Source organism: Hemibagrus wyckioides, linkage group LG22 (genome assembly GCF_019097595.1).
Source record: "Hemibagrus wyckioides isolate EC202008001 linkage group LG22, SWU_Hwy_1.0, whole genome shotgun sequence".
NCBI lineage: Eukaryota > Metazoa > Chordata > Actinopteri > Siluriformes > Bagridae > Hemibagrus > Hemibagrus wyckioides.
Genome location: NC_080731.1, coordinates 20,248,866 through 20,268,546, shown reverse-complemented (window position 1 = coordinate 20,268,546; position 19,681 = coordinate 20,248,866). Strand labels below are relative to the sequence as shown.

The 19,681-nt window shown below is 38.1% G+C and overlaps 1 protein-coding gene across 1 annotated transcript in view; it reads right to left on the bottom strand.

The window, feature by feature from the left end:
* Positions 1–19,525: 19,525 nt before the first annotated feature.
* LOC131343573 (BOLA class I histocompatibility antigen, alpha chain BL3-6-like) overlaps positions 19,526–19,681 on the bottom strand; it is a 15,644-nt gene continuing 15,488 nt past the window's right edge. The window contains exon 7 of the mRNA XM_058375371.1: positions 19,526–19,681. This exon is cut by the window's right edge and continues 525 nt beyond it. The gene's annotated coding sequence lies outside the window, so the exon portion shown is untranslated.

The window sequence follows — 19,681 nt, the reverse complement described above, 5'->3', positions numbered from 1 at the left end:
GATGGAGATGACGATTCACTTAAAATTGCAGTGTCTAAACTGGAGTCTGACAATGTATCTGGAAAAGGGGTGAAAGGGATCTTCAGTGTCACCTTGTCTTTCGGCAGATTATCTACACATGTAAGGTTATAGAAGTCATGGAAGTCTTCGTCTTCATATTGAAGGTCAAAAGGGTCTTTCAGCTGGAGCCTGCTTTTCAGTTCAAACTTGAGGCCATCAGCAGAATCTGGAACAGGATCTAACTTTCTGAATGTTCTGTGGGGAGATGATCACGTGAAACAGCATTTTGTTATAGGAATCGAAAAATCCAGGGTTTCTCTGCAACTGGGAAGAGAGTAAAAAGATGTGATTACATTAATGGATGATTACTTCCTTTAATGTGAACACTTACAAAATCATGTGCATGTCAACAAACCTACCTTAGTGAAGCAAGAAGGTTTTTGGTGTGATGTATAGCTTGCCAGACCTTACATGTGGCTAGAGTGGATGGTGTCCATTAAGCTCCCGGGGTCCCACAATCTGCAGATCTGAAGTGCAATTACTTGTCAGCTCATAACTTCGCAAATGCTCTATGAACCAGGCTTTAAAGGGTTTGAGGATGAATGGCACTTTGTTGTTCACAATTACCATTTTAACAATCTTGCCAAAATCGGGCAGTCCACTGGTGTGCCCTACAGACAAAAACATTCCCTCTGAGTACTTGGTACCATATGTGCATGCATGGCTTGAAAGAAATACATTGTTTATGTTTCCATATTTATGCTCAATGGCTTGCCTCACTGAACGTTCAAGAGTGTCAGGTGAAACAACAGCAATGCGTCCTACTTCTAGATCAGGTCTGAAAACACTTGGCAAATCAAAGTAGTAAGCCAAAGCAAGTTGATGCTTTTTGGCCTGAGTGAGCAGGACATTGTTGAAGTTTTTACTGTCATGTACAACTCTCTTAAAGCAGTTGTGCTTAGCCTCAAAGCGAATAGTCCAAAAATCAGTCAGAGGACCAAATCGACGGATCATTTCAGGATAGTGTTCCAAGAAGTGATGCTTGCGGAGAATGTGGAAATCTGGGAAACACTCTTTCAGCAAGCACCTGTGTTCTGATATTTTGGACTCCAAGTAGCACAATGTCTCATCAGAAAATTGTCCAGTAGGTAGGAACTCAATAATATCTTTTAGATCTAGTAAGTTTTGTCTCCTTCTAGTACTCTGTGACCCATCATCAATGGCAGTATCCCGAACAGAGTCCAGTTTTCATGGCAGTTTCCTGCAGTTGAATGTTTTGACACAAATGTCTTTGAAATTTGTTGTGGTTTGTTAGTTTTATCAATAAAATTAAAAGGAAAAGACCTGATGACAGCATTAAGGTGATCTAAGTAGTGTTTGGAAATAAGGGACTTTATGCAAAGACTTAACTCTGTTGGTACTATACCTTCAAACAGGTCATGCATAAAATCTGGAGGAAACCCTTGAACTGTCTGGAAATAATTAAGTTTTTCAAGAACACAGTCTCCCTTTACTCCCTCCAGGGAAACCCGTGAATTCGTCTTCAATTCCTCAAGGGTCTGTTTGTGAGTTTCAATCGTCCTGAGTGGAAACACCCCCTCTCTGACCTCATGCAAGTCAATATCCTTGCGACTAGCTAGGCAAAATCTGCAGAATTTATCAACATTGAAACTCTTTTGGAAGCCAGCTAGCGAGTGGGCCCCCAAGTTGTCTGCTGACACATACAACACACAATTTTTGAACATATAATCCTTCCTCTTCAAGGACCTGAATGTCCCTAATCAGTGGTTGAAAAATGGCATCATAGCCATAATTCTTTACATCATTTCTATTGCACAGACAAGCCACATAAATTGATTGTACCGAAGACCTATACTGTAATGGCAAGTTTGATATTACCCAATACACCGCACAGACCTTATGCTTCTTTTCTGATGTTCCCAGTGGGTTACATACCTCATAGTCAACTATATACATCCCAAGTACAATGCTTAAACTCTCTGAGGAGAGCAAAGGATTCCTTTTGCAGTACAGTCCATCTCTGTATGCTTTAATCTGACTGGACTGGTCAGCAGTTCCTGCAGGATTTTATCCAAAATGTCATCACGGTTCAACAACTCTTTCAAAACTTTCAAAATTGGAATATAAACAAACTTTTTTTGGGAGGAGGTTTCTAAAAAATATTCAACGGGCTCAATTACTTCAAAGTTGTGCTTGTAATAATAGTGGTTCTTTTGTATTCTGTTGGAAAGGACCACTTTTTGAAAGGGAAGTTAGGGGATTTGTTTTGTCGACTATCTCCGCTAAGGCAGCAGTCACTTCATTGGTTAACAGACAATTGTGCTTAACCAATACACTTTCAATTATTCTTGGCGTGAACTCTTGCACAATTGAACAAACACTGCAAAGCTCATTTACAGTTTCCTGTGTGGCCTTTGAGACATGTAGAGTTGTCTGCATGCGAAGTAACAGTGATGCTACTTTGTGTTTAATCAAATCCTGTAGGTCTTGAACATGTATGTCATCTAGGTCTTGAACATCTTGAACATCTACTGTTGAGCAATCGAGGCTGAATGAATGGGTTTCAGACTCTGCCCTTTCAGGGTTTGAATCACCAGGAATGCTAGTTTGATAAAAGTCTGTTCGAAAATCTTTAAAAGTGCTGTGGCGATGATTCCTACTTTTATGAGCACGGAAAGTGCTGTACACACTGGTCTGGAAACTACAGTCTTGACCGGGGCACCACACTGGCTCTTACTTTTTTAATGTGTGTTTTAAGATGTGCAAAATACTGTGAAACACTGCAAGCCTCTGAAAAATTACACAGGTCACAGTTCACATGTGATGTTGCTTTACGCAATTTTGAGGAGGCTTGAACACACTGACTATGGTCGCTAGTTAAATGCAGAGACAGTTCACTCCATCTTTATAGATGCATGGGAGTGGACAGTGACTTGCCTGATGGCAGTGTTTCAGCTTGTAGTGCATGATTAGGGCACGCTGGTTGGGCGAGGAAAATCTACAAATCTTGCTTCCACTCTTCTTGCACTGTACTGATCCTGCAAATAAAAAACAAAGAAGTCAAACTCCAGCCAAGTACACATACACGTTACATACAGCGTACTGTATGTCATACTAACATCATACTTCATCATACTTCTCAAATACAATGATGAAAAAAGTATAAACACTTTATTTCTATGGCTGGGTGATACATTGAATACTATAGTGATGCTGTTGCTGGCAATATAAAATTGAGCAACGCTGTAAATATCGCTTTTATTAGGTGAAAATGTTTTCTACAAATAACGTAATTCTGAATTTGATGATTCTTCAGGGCTTCACAGTTAACACAAATGACATCAAAGTTTAATTTTGTGATTATTAAACTACAAAAATTTGTGATGTTAAATTAATCCAAAATCAGCGCGCAGGTTAGCTATACAGAAGACACGCCGTTAGCACGTGCTCAAAAACATTCACATGGTATGTGATTTGAAAGAATAACGACTGAGCGTTTAAGAAACGCCAATCAAGCATTTTTATAATATAACAACGAATTTGACCTAAATGTTGCAACAACATTGTATAAATAAAAATGCTTATTTCTCATATTAAACACAAATATGGACTGGCGGCGGTGCTTCAGATATTACTGGTGTTTCAGTGATAAACGGTTAAGAACACTAAACAGTCACTTATATGTACTGTACTCTGTTTTATCTGTTTATCAACATTAACTTACAATAGTCAAAGATGACTTTTCTTTCTGCTCGCGGCTCGACAGCAGCTCGGTGTCTAGCGAGCAAACTATAAGTGATTGCCGTTTCTTTCAGATGTTTCAATGAACCGATTCAAAAAACCGGTGAGCACTAACGAAACAAGCCCAAATTAAGCACAAATCAGGGTATACTTACTTATTTTATTCTCTGCAGTCCATAAAGTCCATCTGTAAATCACAGGCTTCTTAAACTTTTCTTACAGGATCAGCGACTTCACGTGCAGAAAATGGCGAATGGCGCGTCTTTCGTCTTTAAATTCGTTAAAATTGAACGTCATGATGTAGAGTTTCTGGCACATGCGCATTACACCGAAAATTGATAGAACCTATATTTTGTTGTTATATGAACACGTTATTTAATTTTTAACATGTTTATTTATTTTTACAGTGTGTGTATTGAGTGCTAATTTCTGTGTTGTTGTATTTTACAATAAAGCCGGTTGCTTCTTCTCATCCAAGCCTGGAGGAGTTCTTTATTTCTTTGTTTTTTCTGTATTTTTCTGCTCACTTGTTTCTCCTCATAAATAAAGAATGCAAGCCATTGATTTCCATTACAAATCTTGTGTAGCATGTCACTAGGTGTCAAGTCCTGTGAAGAAAACTGGAAAAAACGATTTGTCCTTGGATGCAGGAGATAAAGATTTCGAACATAGCACAGGTGGTGCTAATAGTGAGTCTAAACATAACCAGGTGCTTGCAAAAGCACTTTAATGACGGAGAAAAATTCCAGTGCAATAGATGATAAACTGGGCACGCTAGCAGAAACAGTGCATATCCACACTCAACAATTAGAAAGCGCCAGTAATTAGCTAGACAAGAACGGAGAATAATGGTGGTGGAGGCATCTTTAGAGGATGCACAAGCCCGGTGCTTACCCTCGAAAAACAAGTTGCTATGCTCAATAAACACAGCAATGACTTGAAAACAGAGGCTGGTGTAAAAACACCTGAATTTTAGGCCTTCATCAAGAGGTGGAGCGGGCTGATGCTGTTGCCTTTCTCCAAACGTGGATCCCCGAATTTCATAACCTGCATGCTAAGGGGGTCGCATTGAGATCGAGAGCACGCATCATACGCTGGCTCCAAAACCGGGTGCTAAGGACAGAGTGCGGCCGCTAATCATTCTGTTCCACAACCACAGAGACGAGCAGAAGTTTCTCGTCACCAGCAGGAGGTTGTCCAGGGATGGAGATTTGCAGTACGAGGACAGCAAGGTGTAATTTTTTCAGGATTTCTCTGTTTCAGTGATATGGAGGAGTAAAGAATTCAATTCAGTTACACAGCGACTTTGAGAGATGGGCGCTCGCTACATGGTGCTCTATCCGGTCAAGATACAAGTGACTATTGGAAGCACACAAAGTCTTCGAGACAGTGGCTGCAGTTTAACATGGACATATGTAACTGTATATGGACAAGAAACACTCGTGCTCCAATACCTAATCTCCCTGCTGCTGTATGATAAGCAGGTGCTGAACTAAACTGCTCTCATGTACTGTACTCTTGTTCTTTTACTGAGTGATGGGAGGTTGGTTTAATAGTTTATGGATGTGTTCCAGGAGGTCTATGGGTGTCTATTTCTTCTGAGCCTTTGTTACTAGAGGATAACTTGTTTGACTCAGAGGTGAGGATCTATCCCCTAAGAGATAGAGGAATCGTCCTCCATTTTCTTTTCTTCTTCCTTTCCTGTTTTTTTTTATTCTCTTTCCTGTATTTTTCTTCTTTTCTCTAGGTTGCCAGTTTGGCTTGTTCTGATACGTGTTCCTCTTGGCTTTTATATCTTGAGACACACAACTGCTTTTCGAAAGCAATGACAGAGCTGATCACAGAGATGTTTGATGGGGGAGAGCAGACAGTATCTGAATACTTTCTATTTGGAACGTAAGGGTTAAAGGAACTTAAGGGGAACGTAACAATGACAAAGATACAGAAAGTTTTTACACAGTGAACATTTAAATCTAAAACACAAATGGACTGGTCACATCCACGCCTCATCTTTTATAAACAGTAGCAGAGCATTAGCTATTATAATTAATAAAAAGGATTCATTTCAGGGTTAAAGACAATATTAAGGATAAGCATGGAAAATATATTATTATTAAGGGAACTATAAATGGAGAGGAGATCTAAATATATATTGTCCACCAAATTACTTTCAAAAGCTTTTTTTGATTGTAAAGAGAATGCGTCTGGATTGGCTGTAATAGGAGGGGACTGTAATAGGAGGGGAACTGTTTATTAAATTCATTACTGGCCAGATTCCCCCCAGGAACTCTACCATCACTAAACAATCTAAAGCTCTCTCTGCACTTAGTGAGGAATTAGGATATATGGATGTCTGGCAGACTCTCAATCCTTATCAGAAGAAATCCACTTTTTCCTCTAATCCTCATAATTGTAACTCTAGGATTGATTACTTTTTTGCTCCTAAGGCTCTGGTGTAAACAATTTCTGAGTGTTATATAGGAGATATCATTATTTACGCTCATGCTACAGTTACACTAGATGTCTGTGTGAAGGGGTTTATGAGACCAGCTAGAGGTTGGAGATTTAATACTTTATTGCTCAAAGATGATGAATTTCTCTCGTACTCTAATTCAGAGTTTAAGGCCTCTTTAAACTCATTTCTCAACAGTCTCACTCAAATATTTTGTTCTTGAAGCAGAAGTTGTATGAATGCAGTAATAAATCTAGTAAATACCTAGCCCACTTCACAAAGTCCAAATTGGACTTACAATACATTATGTCTATAGTTCTATTATCTTAAAGGAGTGCAATCTTTCCCTTTTTATATTATAAATAAGACCTTTAAACAGTTTTACTCTATGCTGTATGAGTCTAATCTTTTAAAGATATGATTCTATTGTATTATTCTTTGATAGCTGACTCTTCCTAAAGGGAATATTTTAATGCTTCAATGACAATAGAGGAAGCTATAATCGCTCTCCATAGTCTAAATTCTGGTAAATCACCTGGGCCGGATGGTCTTGCATGTGAACTGTATAAAGAATTTGAGCATGTCCTATTAGACCCTCTCTTAGCCATGCTTAATCATTCATTTTTGACCGTCAGTCTGCCCCCTTCACTTATTTTTCACAAATATTTCTCTTCTACAGAAACAGGGCAAGGACCCAGAACTGCACTTCCTATAGGCCCACTGTGTCGTTACATTCAGATTTAAAATAGTTTTCTAAAATTTCAGCACTGAGATTGGAGAATGTTCTACCATTTATTACTAATGAAGACCAGACAGGGTTTATTAAAGCAGAAGCTCCATTCACAACGTTAGGAGTCTAATAAATATTATTGAGCTTTCCCATCATTTTAGTTTTAACTCCCTCATTCTGTTCCTAGATGCAGAGAAAGCTTCTGATTCTGTTGAATTGCCTTATTTATTCTATTACCTTAGAAAAATTCGAGCTAGGCAGCACAAGATTTCCTTATATGCAGACGATGTGCTGCTTTTTCTTTCAGATCCTGAGGTGTCTGTGTTAAGAACTGTAGATCTCATTCAGGAATTTGGGCAATTTTCTGGGTACAAGTTAAATTTTTCTAAATTAGTTGCTTATTTATAGGTAATAAGAAGTCCACAAATCAGTCTCCCTCTAAATTTCCATTTAAATGTTCCGAGGATAGTTCTGTTTATTGGGGTATTAAGGCAACTGTATAAAGCCAACTTTACAGCAGTGCTGGGATAAATCTGTGATGATTTGAATAGTTGGATGGTTCTCCCTCTATCTTGGCTAGGGAGGGAGGATTTGATGAAAATGAATGTCCTGCCCTGTTTACTGATCTAATGCAAATGATTCCTGCTTTACTGTCTAACACGACTATATAAGAGCTAAATGGGTGGCTAAGTTCATTTATCTGGAGCAAAAGAAAACCCAGATTGAAATGATCAAACTTCATCTCTCTAGTGCAAAGGGTGGCTTGGATCTCCCAAATATTAGACTGTATTAATTGGCCTGCCAACTTGGATTTATTAATGAATGGCTTGATCCTGAACCTTCACAGTCCATCTACCTCTTAAAAGTCAGCAAAGGACTACTTTTCCCAGAGCGAGCTCCGTGACACCATCCCTCTCTTACAATAAAAGAAGAGCATGCCCCGCCTACCGGAGGATCCAGAAGTTGTGTAGCTAGCGCAGTCTGGCGGTGAAATTCAAACAGCTGCTCGAGCTTTAATGATTGTTCAGATTTTGTCTTTTGGAGCTTTAATTCTTTAAGGTAAGTTAAAAGTAAGTTTACTTGATTTGCTTTTTGCTCATCTACATTACTTTTCTGTGTTTGGAGTTTAGTTTTATGTTCGAGTTGCTAGAATTATTCTACACTTCATAATGGAAAAGATCACCGTGGAGTTCTGAAACAGCCAGACCCCAGAGGAAAAGCTTCTCCAGCCAACACCCAGCTGTAAGATGGAATATTTCTGTTTGTTTCTATCATGTATCTGTTACTGTAAGGCTCATTTCATAGCATGTGTGGTGTGGTAATCCTTGCAGTTCCTGTTTTTAATGTTTCAGCACTTCTCCATGATGTAATGGTCCAACAACAAATTCTTATGGAGCAGCTGTCGGAACCCAGAGCCCCTCTCTGGGTGGACACTTCAGGGTGGTTCTAGAGCCTTTTTCAATTACCAATATTATCAAAACGTCTTATATTTCAGATCAAAAATGCAGGACAGAAACAAAGAAATAAAGCACTCCTCCAGGCTTGGATGAGAAGAAGCAACCGGTTTTATTAAAAAATATCACGGGAATGGCACTCAAATACACAGATTCATGAACCGATGCAGTCAAGCACACCCCCCTTCACAAATCCCCCAGTATATATACCTTCCTGCCCAGCTGCCTAAACTTGCTGGGCTCTACCTTTCTATGGATTGTTTTGATGTTCACTAATTTCTCCCCCTGAAAAACAGCCCCACCTTTCTGTGGCCTTCATATAGCCACAGTATTAGTTGTGGATCTGTCTAAACTTCAGAACTTATTTAAACCAAAACCACATTTATTTCATTACCCCTTTAATTTATCACTTATACTTTAACCTACATAACCCACATGTTCCATATGTTTGTGTACTTGTTTGTTGTTCCTGTGTGGTTCATGGTGACTGCCGGGCAATTACTTAGAATCCTGAGGATTTTTATTTAAGGATTATTATTATTTAAGGGAAGGGTGCTGCCCTTATTTTACTTCAGTTTTCACCCGTTGCCTATGTGGTAGTAAAGGTAAAAGGGGTAAAATGGCTCTGTGATGTTAGTCTAGTTTTTTAAATTTAGGTTAACTAACCTACTTTACCTTTAAACTATTTATTTTATTTTATTTTATTTTATTTTATTTTATTTTATTTTATTTTATTTTATTTTATTTTATTTTATTTTATTTTATTTTATTATTCATGTATTTAGGCTAGGATTCCAGTTTATTTGAATCTAGTTTAATTTAATTCTCTAAATCTTCCATTGCTTCATGTTTTTAAGTCTGTATATTTCCATTACACCTATTCAGCGTTTTCTCCCAATGTTTACATTAACATCAGCCACTACAATAATATTTTGCTCGTTTCTCCTGGTGTTTCAATAACATCTTCTCCAAACCCCCTCCCGTCTCGGTACCTGTTGTTTATTCTATACTTTTTCCACCAGGAATTTTACTATTCTTCCACTTACCTGGGTAAGCTACTTCTTGTTCTATATAATTTCTGTACATTATATGCAATTTATATGAACTTTAAGTATTTTTAGATTGACCTTACGCTCCCTCTCGAACGTGTCAGATAAACCTGTTATGGTGTTCTCGTCCCTAAGCCCAAGGATTATGGATCTTCATCAACATGTTTTTTGGTCTCAGTGGAGCCAGCTCAATAATATGCTATATTATGCTAGCTTGTGCCCTTATGTTGTTTACGTCAAAGCCAGACCATAGGCGCCAGAAAGTTCGAATAATTCTAACTAACGATGACTCCGCCGGTTTTACTCATCTCTCTTTTTGGCATCTATTTGCTATAAGTTTAACTGTTGACTAATGATTATGAAAGGTGCTTAATACTGAAAGGATTATTAGATAATCAGATAACCCATAGATTAGATACGATAATTAGACAGGCAACATTGTTTACAAAAATGATCGAAGTAACTTAGTTATATTACCTTAAAATCATCATTTGATGATACCTGAGCATACCTGAGTAAGTTAGATTTGACTAAAGGAAAGAAATCAAGTTTATAAGTTGATTAAGGTCAATTTTAACCTACCCTTACTGATTAGGAATCAAATGTACTTAATGATTAGGTGCATGGAAAGCAAATGTTTCAAAAAACAGAGAAACATTCTAAGGATGGTGCAAGATCTAAAAGCACACAATGTTCATGAGATCACAGAGGTTGACCTTTTCAGTCCAAAAAGATTTCCCATTGAAGACTTAAGGTCATTAACATCTCTGGAAAGTGACCTTCGATCCTGTCCAGAATCTAGATGAAAAGTGGTAGATAACAATGTCAGTTATGGATAACTACCTAATGTTATAACTTCCAGGTCTGGTTTTAATTACTGTTATAATTAAGTGGTGTGTGTGATCAGTCCAAAACATCTAAAATGAATCTTTTAAAAAAAATCTAAAGGTTTCTAAATCTAAACGCTATTAGAATTAATCTAATAAGTCCAATATCAGTAATAGCTACAAAAGCCCGTTAGTGTAATAAGTTAATGGTGACCAGATGTTTTAAAACTATTTCAGGTACTTGAACTAGGATTTCTGGGTGGAGTGGATGTAAAGGACACAGTCTGGAGAATTATGAGGCAGGACATCAAAAATGACCTGACCAAAGCGGTGAACTGGAGAGGTGTAAATGGGAAAACACTGTTCCAGACTTTGGAGCTAAAAACATTGTGATTGGTAAGTGCATTTTTATTGGAAGTCTAGAACTTCCTCCTTCGTGCCCCCCAGATATACGGGCTTTGTGACTGTTTACTGTTCATTTTATTAAATGTATTTTTGTAAGCTCCTATTCTAGAGGCTGTAAGAAGAAATCCAGTGTGAGCTGGAGGTGGAGAAATTTATTAAAAGGTGCTTTCATCTGGCTGGTGACCGTGAGGGTGGCAGAAAAAGAAGAACACCTTTAACATTATAATTTATTGCTTGGTTTCTGTAGTCTTTGTTATTTTTGTATTTGAAATATTTCTTTTGATTTTACTGGTTTCTTATCTTTTTTTTCCACTGTTTATTTTTCATGTTGAGATTTTTTCCCCTTTCTGCATCAATAAAACATTCTGCTTTGAATTTGTTTCATTCTTTTATTATACCTTCCATAATAAATATTATACGGATCATTTCTGGTTCAGTTTTGGGGATTCTGGCATAATATTGGTTCAGTTCTGGCTGTTTTGTGGACCTTCTGGATAAGTTGTGGCTGAGTTCTGGGGTAAAGGTGCGCAGTTTATTAATCAAAACTTTGAACAGCAAAAAGTGGTTCTTCATTCTCAAGAGTCTTCAGGGTCACACTCTGTGGAAGCTCTTCCTGCTGCATTTAGCGACATGTTTCGTGCCTGGGGAATCCCAAAAGAAGTTCACATTATTCTATGGGATAATGCAAAGAACATGGAAAAGTCCATGAGGGACTCCAGTCTACCCAGCCTGCTGTGTATGGCACAGAACAGAACCAGGCCCGATGTGTTTATGGAGCTGCCTATGGTTTACCCACAATGTTCCCCGGTGCCCAGTGGACACTGGTGGAAAATATGATTTCTCTACTCGCCCTCTTTGAAGAGCTCACCCAGCAGATACGTTCATCAAGCGCATCAGCTGCAGATGTCATTCCATCCATCAGAGCTTTAACTCATCTTCTAGAGAAGACCGCAGACACTGACCATGGAGTAAGATCTTCAAAAGCAACGTTGTTGGAAGCGGTTCAGAAAAGATTCCATGACATTGACTCTGAGCGCCTGTATAGCATCCTTTTATCTGAGGTGGGAAAACTTCATTTATACATTCTTTCCATGTGTGAGTGTGTGTGTGTGTGTGTGTGTGTGTCGCTGTCAGAACATATATATTTTTATCATTCTAGTAATAAAATAATATTACTTATTACTTATTTTGCTCTAAATGATTAATAAAAGGAGCTTTAACTGAAATGAATACAGTGTTATTGTGGTAGTGGAAATATTATAGATGAGAAGCGCAACAAGCTGTCAGCCAAAAATCCAGAGATTCTTATATTTATAAAGAAATATCTGCTCTTGATGCTTAAGAAGTACGCTACTAATCTTTCTCCACCCTTTCTCATTCTCTACCTCACTCTGGATCTCTCTACTCCTCTCTCTACTCCTCCCTCTACCTCTCCAAATGCCCACAAAATCTGACTGAGCTTCTCAGAACAAAAGGAACTACTTCAGAGTTGATCACTGATTCATGATGCAGAAATCATCATGATAGTGCAGTTGTGCTTCTGTTGGTGTTCACTGTCTTTCTTCTTGAATTTGCAATAACTTGTTAGACCGGCCCTGAAAAGTGTAGTTGTAGACAGATATAGACAGATACAGATATGGAGATACAAGTTGTTAGTTATTTGTATTTTTTTATTGTTGTTGTGCACTTTATTGCCTGTGGTCTTTAAAGTAAATTAGATAAACTGAGGGCTGACTTGAAAAACTGACCTGAAACACAATTTTGACTATAGCCATTTCGGTTGCAGTTTTTGGTCTTAAGTTAAAGTAGTCTAAAGTTAAAGACTCTGTTTGTTCTGTCCGTTATTTTATTTATTTTTATATAATCTACAGGAAAGTTGTATTTGTCCAGCTCTAAGCTGTTCCCAATTACTGACCAAGCACAGGCTGCTACGTTTTAAGTTGACATGTCACACATGTTGCTTGACAATAAATACAGTTATTAATTCATGATATTCCTCTTCTCGTAATTTTAATACTTAATTTACATTGTTGTTGAATATAGTTTAATAAATAATGCTACATGATAAGGCTTCAAATAGACCCTGTTATCGGAATCAGACGACAGAGCTAGTGATCGGTGATCAGCCCCAAAAATCCTGATCGGAGCACCCCTAGTATATCATGAAGACAAAATAAAAGAAACTGAATCTAAAATTTTCCAAAAAACTTCTCCTGACCTCCTCTTAGAACTACAAAAAGTAAAAATAAAATGTAATGAGCTCAGACTAAATCAAGCAATGAAGAGTTTGATGAGACTTAAACAGACCTATTATGAAAGTGGGGAGAAGGTGGGTAAGTTACTAGCCTGGTATACTGAACAGTTACAAACAGAAAGAGCCATAAATTCCATTCAGACAATGGAGGGTGAGGTAACATTTGATCAAACTGAGATAAATGAGGTCTGTAGGAATTACTACCAGGCCAAATATTACCAGAGAGACACCAGGGCCAGATAGCATACCAATAGAGATATATAAACTTTTTCACCATAAATTAACTCAACCCTTACTAGAAATGTAACCGGAATCATTGAAAAACGTTGCTCTGCCTCCCTCTCTTAATACTGCGGTGATCACTCTGTTATTAAAACCTGGAAAACCACCTCTATATGGATTGTGGTCCATATAGACCCATTTCTCTGCTGAACAATGATATTAAGATTCTCTGTAAGGTGCTTGTGAAGAGATTAGAATTGCATCTGCCCCAGCTTATTCATATAGATCAAAATGGGTTTGTTTAGGGGAGGCAGGGTTTGCATAATATAGGTAGAGTACTTAATATAGTATATGAGAAATCTAACACCTACGATAATGCACTTCTGTCTCTTGATGCTGAAAAAGTATTCAACAGAACTGAGTGGGAGAACCTCTTCAAAGTTATGGAGAGAATGGGGTTTAGGGAGAATTTTATGAAATGGATCTGGATCCTATATGCTAATCCTTCCACTGAAATACTTACAAATGGAATAATATCCTCCCCTTTCAGATTATACAGGGGAAGTTGATTTTTACACTAGCAATAGAACCATTGGGGATGGCAATTCACAATAACACACATATTTCAGGTATAACAATTGGGTCATCACAACATCGCATCTCACTGTGTACAGATGATAATTATATTTTCTTCTAATCTGAAACAGTCTGTTCCAGAGAGAGAGAGAGAGAGAGAGAGAGAGAGAGAGAGAGAGAGAGAGAGAGAGAGAGAGAGATTCAGGGAAAGATGAGAGAGAGAGAGAGAGAGAGAGAGAGAGAGAGAGAGAGAGAGAGAGAGAGAGAGAGAGAGATTCAGGGAAAGATGAGAGAGAGAGAGAGAGAGAGAGAGAGAGAGAGATTCAGGGAAAGATGAGAGAGAGAGAGAGAGAGAGAGAGAGAGAGAGAGAGAGAGAGAGAGAGAGAGAGAGAGAGAGAGAGAGAGAGAGAGAGAGAGAGAGATTCAGGGAAAGATGAGAGAGAGAGAGAGAGAGAGAGAGAGAGATTCAGGGAAAGATGACAGAGAGAGAGAGAGAGAGAGAGAGAGAGAGAGAGAGAGAGAGATTCAGGGAAAGATGACAGAGAGAGAGAGAGAGAGAGAGAGAGAGAGAGAGAGATTCAGGGAAAGATGAGAGAGAGAGAGAGAGAGAGAGAGAGAGAGGCAGGGAAAGATGAGAGAGAGAGAGAGAGAGAGAGAGAGAGAGAGAGAGAGATTCAGGGAAAGATGAGAGAGAGAGAGAGAGAGAGAGAGAGAGAGAGAGAGAGAGAGAGAGAGATTCAGGGAAAGATGAGAGAGAGAGAGAGAGAGAGAGAGAGAGAGAGAGAGAGATTCAGGGAAAGATGAGAGAGAGAGAGAGAGAGAGAGAGAGAGAGAGAGAGATTCAGGGAAAGATGACAGAGAGAGAGAGAGAGAGAGAGAGAGAGATTCAGGGAAAGATGAGAGAGAGAGAGAGAGAGAGAGAGAGAGAGAGAGAGATTCAGGGAAAGATGACAGAGAGAGAGAGAGAGAGAGAGAGAGATTCAGGGAAAGATGAGAGAGAGAGAGAGAGAGAGAGAGAGAGAGATTCAGGGAAAGATGACAGAGAGAGAGAGAGAGAGAGAGAGAGAGATTCAGGGAAAGATGAGAGAGAGAGAGAGAGAGAGAGAGAGAGAGAGTTTAATAGGGTTAGCCTAAAGATTAGCAGTCTGTTGGATTACATGAACAGTGGCCTGGAATGGAGTCAAATTCTCAGCCTGAATTATTGTCCCAGTCCGCCACTGGCCATGTTAATTTATTACAAATGTCAATCTTACCCAAACTACTGTATCTCTTCTGATCCTTCCCACTTCCTCCATTCTTCTTTTTTTTGTCTTAATGAAAAAAGGCTTCATAAATTTTATTTGTAACAACAAACGCCCCAGACTTAGGCTGTCTTTGCTTTATCTGCCTTTTGACAGAGGTGGGGGGGGGGGTATCACTGGGCAGTTCGAATCAGAGCAGCAATGTTTTATTTTGGAAAAGATTCTCCCCCTACCTGGGTATCTATAGATCTAGTGAGGCTCACTCTATTTCAGTTCCTTTAAATTTATACTTGTACTCAGCAAACACCAAAAATCCCTTCACCAGAAACCCCATAGTGGTATGGTTCGAAGCTCTCTCCCACCTCGGAGAGTCACAACTCTCACATTTCACCCTGGTAGAGCTGATCCAGGTTTTAGAAACTGGTCAGCTCAAGGAACTGGTAATGTGTCTGATCTTTACAATGAGAGAGGGTTTATGTCTTTTGAAGAAATTAGGTCAAAGTTTGGAATTTTGCAAAAGCATTTTTTCAAGTATTTACAACTACAGAGCTTCATTTTATCAAGACAAGACCAAAGTCTCTCTGAGCCCCCTCTGGGAAAAGATCACACTTGATTGTTTGAAAGGTAAAGGAAAGGTCTCTTTGCTATATAAACAGTTTGTGGTTAAGTCTAAAGAATCATTTCATGACAGACTTTAAGCATGGCAATCTGACTTACAGAGAGATATAACTGAGGATGAATGGCAAGTAGCATGCTCAGGAACTCAGACAACAACTGAAGCTAGTTTAAGATTGCTTCAATACAAATGGCGGAGTAGATAATATATCACTCCAGTTAAGTCACATCACTTCAACCCTAACATTCCTGATGTATGTTACAAAGGCCAACAAGAAAAGGGAACTCTGTTTCACTGCATGTGGGAATGCAGCAAAGTTAATAGTTTCTGGGTTAAAATTATGAACATTCCAAGCAAAATTATTGGCAAAAGTTGTGCATATTGCATATTTACCCTTTAAATTTTAAAACATGAAAAACTGTTCCTTACCCTCTGTCTATTAGAAGCTAAACATGTAATGGCATGTGCATGGAAACAAGAAGGAAGTCCTTGTGTGTCACACTGGATAAAAGGGATGACCTCATGTCTCTTTCTGGAATAGATGACCTAATTTCTGAAAAATAAACTCCAGGTCTTCTGGTCTATCTGGGAGGTATTCTATGGTTTTTTGGAGAGTTTGGATGCTGTATCCTTTGTGGAACATCTGGACAGTGGAAATGTAGAGGCAAAATATTGCTGCTGTTTGTGTATATGGAGATTTTACACTTTTTTCCTTTTTACCATTTTTTTTTCTAATTATTTATTTAATTTATTTAGATTTAAATGTTGGGGGTATTGAGTTATGTATAACTCGGTTTTTTTCTGTTATAATGTAAAATTAAAATTATGTCAAAACCTGTTTGCTAATAATAAAAATTGTTGTTAAAAAATAAAAAAGCAGAAGTCCCTTAGTACATAATATTCTCAAGACCTGGTGTGTTATTCGAAGGCTGGAGGGCAGGAGCAGCATAACTTCCCCTCTTCTGCCACTTTTGAATACCCCGGAGTTCCTGCCTAGTACTACAGACTCTGGCTTTAATTAAAGGCCTGTTCTTGGTATATGTAGGATGTGTGACTTTTTTTGAGGAAGGATCTTTATTGTCCTTTGATAACTTAGTTACGAGATATAATCTACCTAGACAGCACTTCTTTAGATTTTTGCAAATTAGAGATTATATATTCAAAAAATACTGCACTCACCTCTAAATACTCATATTTAGTTATTGAGGAAATCCTTCTGAATCCTCCTACATATAAGTTAATTTCCATTCTATAAAGCTCTGTGCTCTTATGGTGCAGTTAGTACATCACCTCTCAGACTGATTTGGGAAAGAGAGCTTGGGGTGGATTTTCCAGAAGAGGAATGGGAGACCGTCTGGCTCCAAGCTAACAGGCTATCAGTTTGTAATAGGAGTCTTACAGAGTCAGAATCTTACACAGAATACATATTACACCTCATTTAAGACACAAAGACACATCACCGCTCTGCCCTAAGTGCAAGTCTGATATAGGAGATTATACTCATTGTATATGGAAAGTCACATGACCCAGACGCACTGGTCCAGATTTGTTAAACAACATCTTTGGTTTGGCTTTGGAGCTGGATCCTTTGTCACTTCTTCTGGGTTTTCCCTGAGCTTATCTCTAATAAATATAAAAGATGGCTTTTTACTTGTTAGCTTTTGCTGCCATGAAGAATCTACTGATGTCATGGATCAGCGATAAGACTATCTCCATCAAAGGCTATCAGAGAGATTATTCCTCTGGAACTCTTCACCTGTATTATTCACTCTACTACTGATGTTTTTAATGGTATATGGTCACCACATTGACTGTATAAATGCCTCTACCTGTGATATCCTGAGGTCTGGTATGATATAGTGTTCCTAGAGGTGTACAGACAACTCATGTATTCTCTCCAGTTTCTATTGATTTAATTGTCCATTTTGATCTGTGATACGGTGCTCTGTGTTTCTGCCCCTTTAGAAAAAATAGAAAAGAAATATTCAGTTCTGGAGGACTCCTCCTTTTTCATTAATAGGCAGAATAAATGCTATAAAGATGTGACATCTATTATATCTACTCCGTGCAGGGTGTATCCTGCCTTGATGCAGATGACGCCTGAGATCCCCGTGACCCGAGGATAGATCGCATAAGCGCTACAGACAATGAAATGAAATGAAAAAAATCTGTTTAAAAACACGCATTTGTTTTTCGAGCCTTCATCTGGAATTATAAAAACCACAGAATTAAAAAAAGTTTTCCAAACCTAGAAATGTGGAGATCTTGCCTTTCCTAAATTCCGCTGCTATTACTGGACAGCTAACTTCAACTACACTGAAAAAAATGACTTTTTGGTGTATTAAAATTTACTAAGTTAACCTTCATAATTATTACATCGTAATATTAAATTTCAACGAGAACTAGAATTTCCTAAGAAGAATTTTACATACATGTAATAAATTAAGTGAGTGGAAAGGGTTAAATATTATTGTGTTCACTCGTAATATTTAAATGTTTTATTGTCATTGCACATAAACCTAGTAATTTTAAGTATATTTTAAACATTTTAAAAGTTTATCGCGTCTAGGGCTCTGATGTTGTTTCATGTGTTGTTTTGCTATATTTTATGCCTTCCGTTTTCCAAACAAATGTTATATATGGTGCATTAAATGTATACGTTTTTTGTTGTATGTATTATTTATTTATTTTATTAAGACGTTTTGTTTAAGACCCTGGCATCATGCAGTTCCAGTGAAATTTCACTAAATGCACTTAAAAAAAGACCCTGTGTTAAGATTGTGTTAAGGCTGTGAATATTAAGTCATTTTTGTTAATGTTGGCTAAATAAACTGTTTAAATGTATTTTTTAGCAAAGTTTATGTAAATATCAGGAGTGTACAGCATAGTGGTTAGCACTGTTGCCTCACAGCAAGAAGATCCTGGGCTTGACATCTAAGTATCAAATGTATTTATATAAAATACAGAGGACCTGTTGCTCTTTGCCAAGCTTATCTGTTTTGTATATATTTCTCTAATAAAAAACATCATTAATATCTAATAAACAGGAGGTTTACAGAGTTACAGGTTAGAAATATCTTCAGTAGTGAAGTCACGTGATCAGAGGGTTGTTTAGTGATTAATCACAACGTGCTCACCGTCCGACTGTTAATCACGTGACTTCCTGTCACTGAACCGCTCTGACAGTGAAATGAAAACAAACTGAAACTCGGGGAATAAACGCAGTAAACACCTGATCTTTGCTACAGAGTGTGGATGAAGCTGCACATGAAGATCATCAGGTCACTTCCTGAACACACCCTGAGTTTATAGAGCAAGAAGAGAGTTTAGTGAAGAACATCTGGATCTACACATCAGGACCATTCAGAAATAATGTAATATTAATGACTGTGACTGTAAGGGGGGTGTGCAGATATTCACTAATACATTTACACTAGAATCTCTTTATTCTCTTCTTTATTCAGATTCAGTCATAAAATCTAAGCTCAGTTTAACCTTCATCAGATTTTACTACAGTTTGTGTTTAGAGTGAAACAGTGTCTGAAATATTAAAACCCAAATCTATTACAATTCTAATGATATAATAATGAACACTGATTGTGAGTGTGGAGTGTGTTGGTGTGTAGAACCAGGAGGAAACACAGTGTATGATGTGGTGTAATTACTGATTCAGGCAGCAGTACCACATCTCACCTGACCATCTCACCTGACCATCACACCTGACCATCACACCTGACCATCTCACCTGACCATCTCACCTGACCATCACACCTGACCATCACACCTGACCATCACAGCTGACCATCACAGCTGAACATTACACCTGAACATCCCACCTGACTATCATACCTGAACATCTCACCTGAACATCATACCTGTGTGTGTGTGTGATCATGTGGTGTAAATGAACTCAGTTCTAAAATAAAGCTCAGCGCACAGAGTGAAGAAAATACCCTTTATTATTCCTTCAGATTGATACACTGACAGAACAGATGCATTGTGGGAGAGATTTGGGGTGGTTCAGATGTGAAAAGGTGTTGAATGGATTGTTTTATCTTTAAATGGAGTTCAGTAATAAATGAAGTCCTCAGT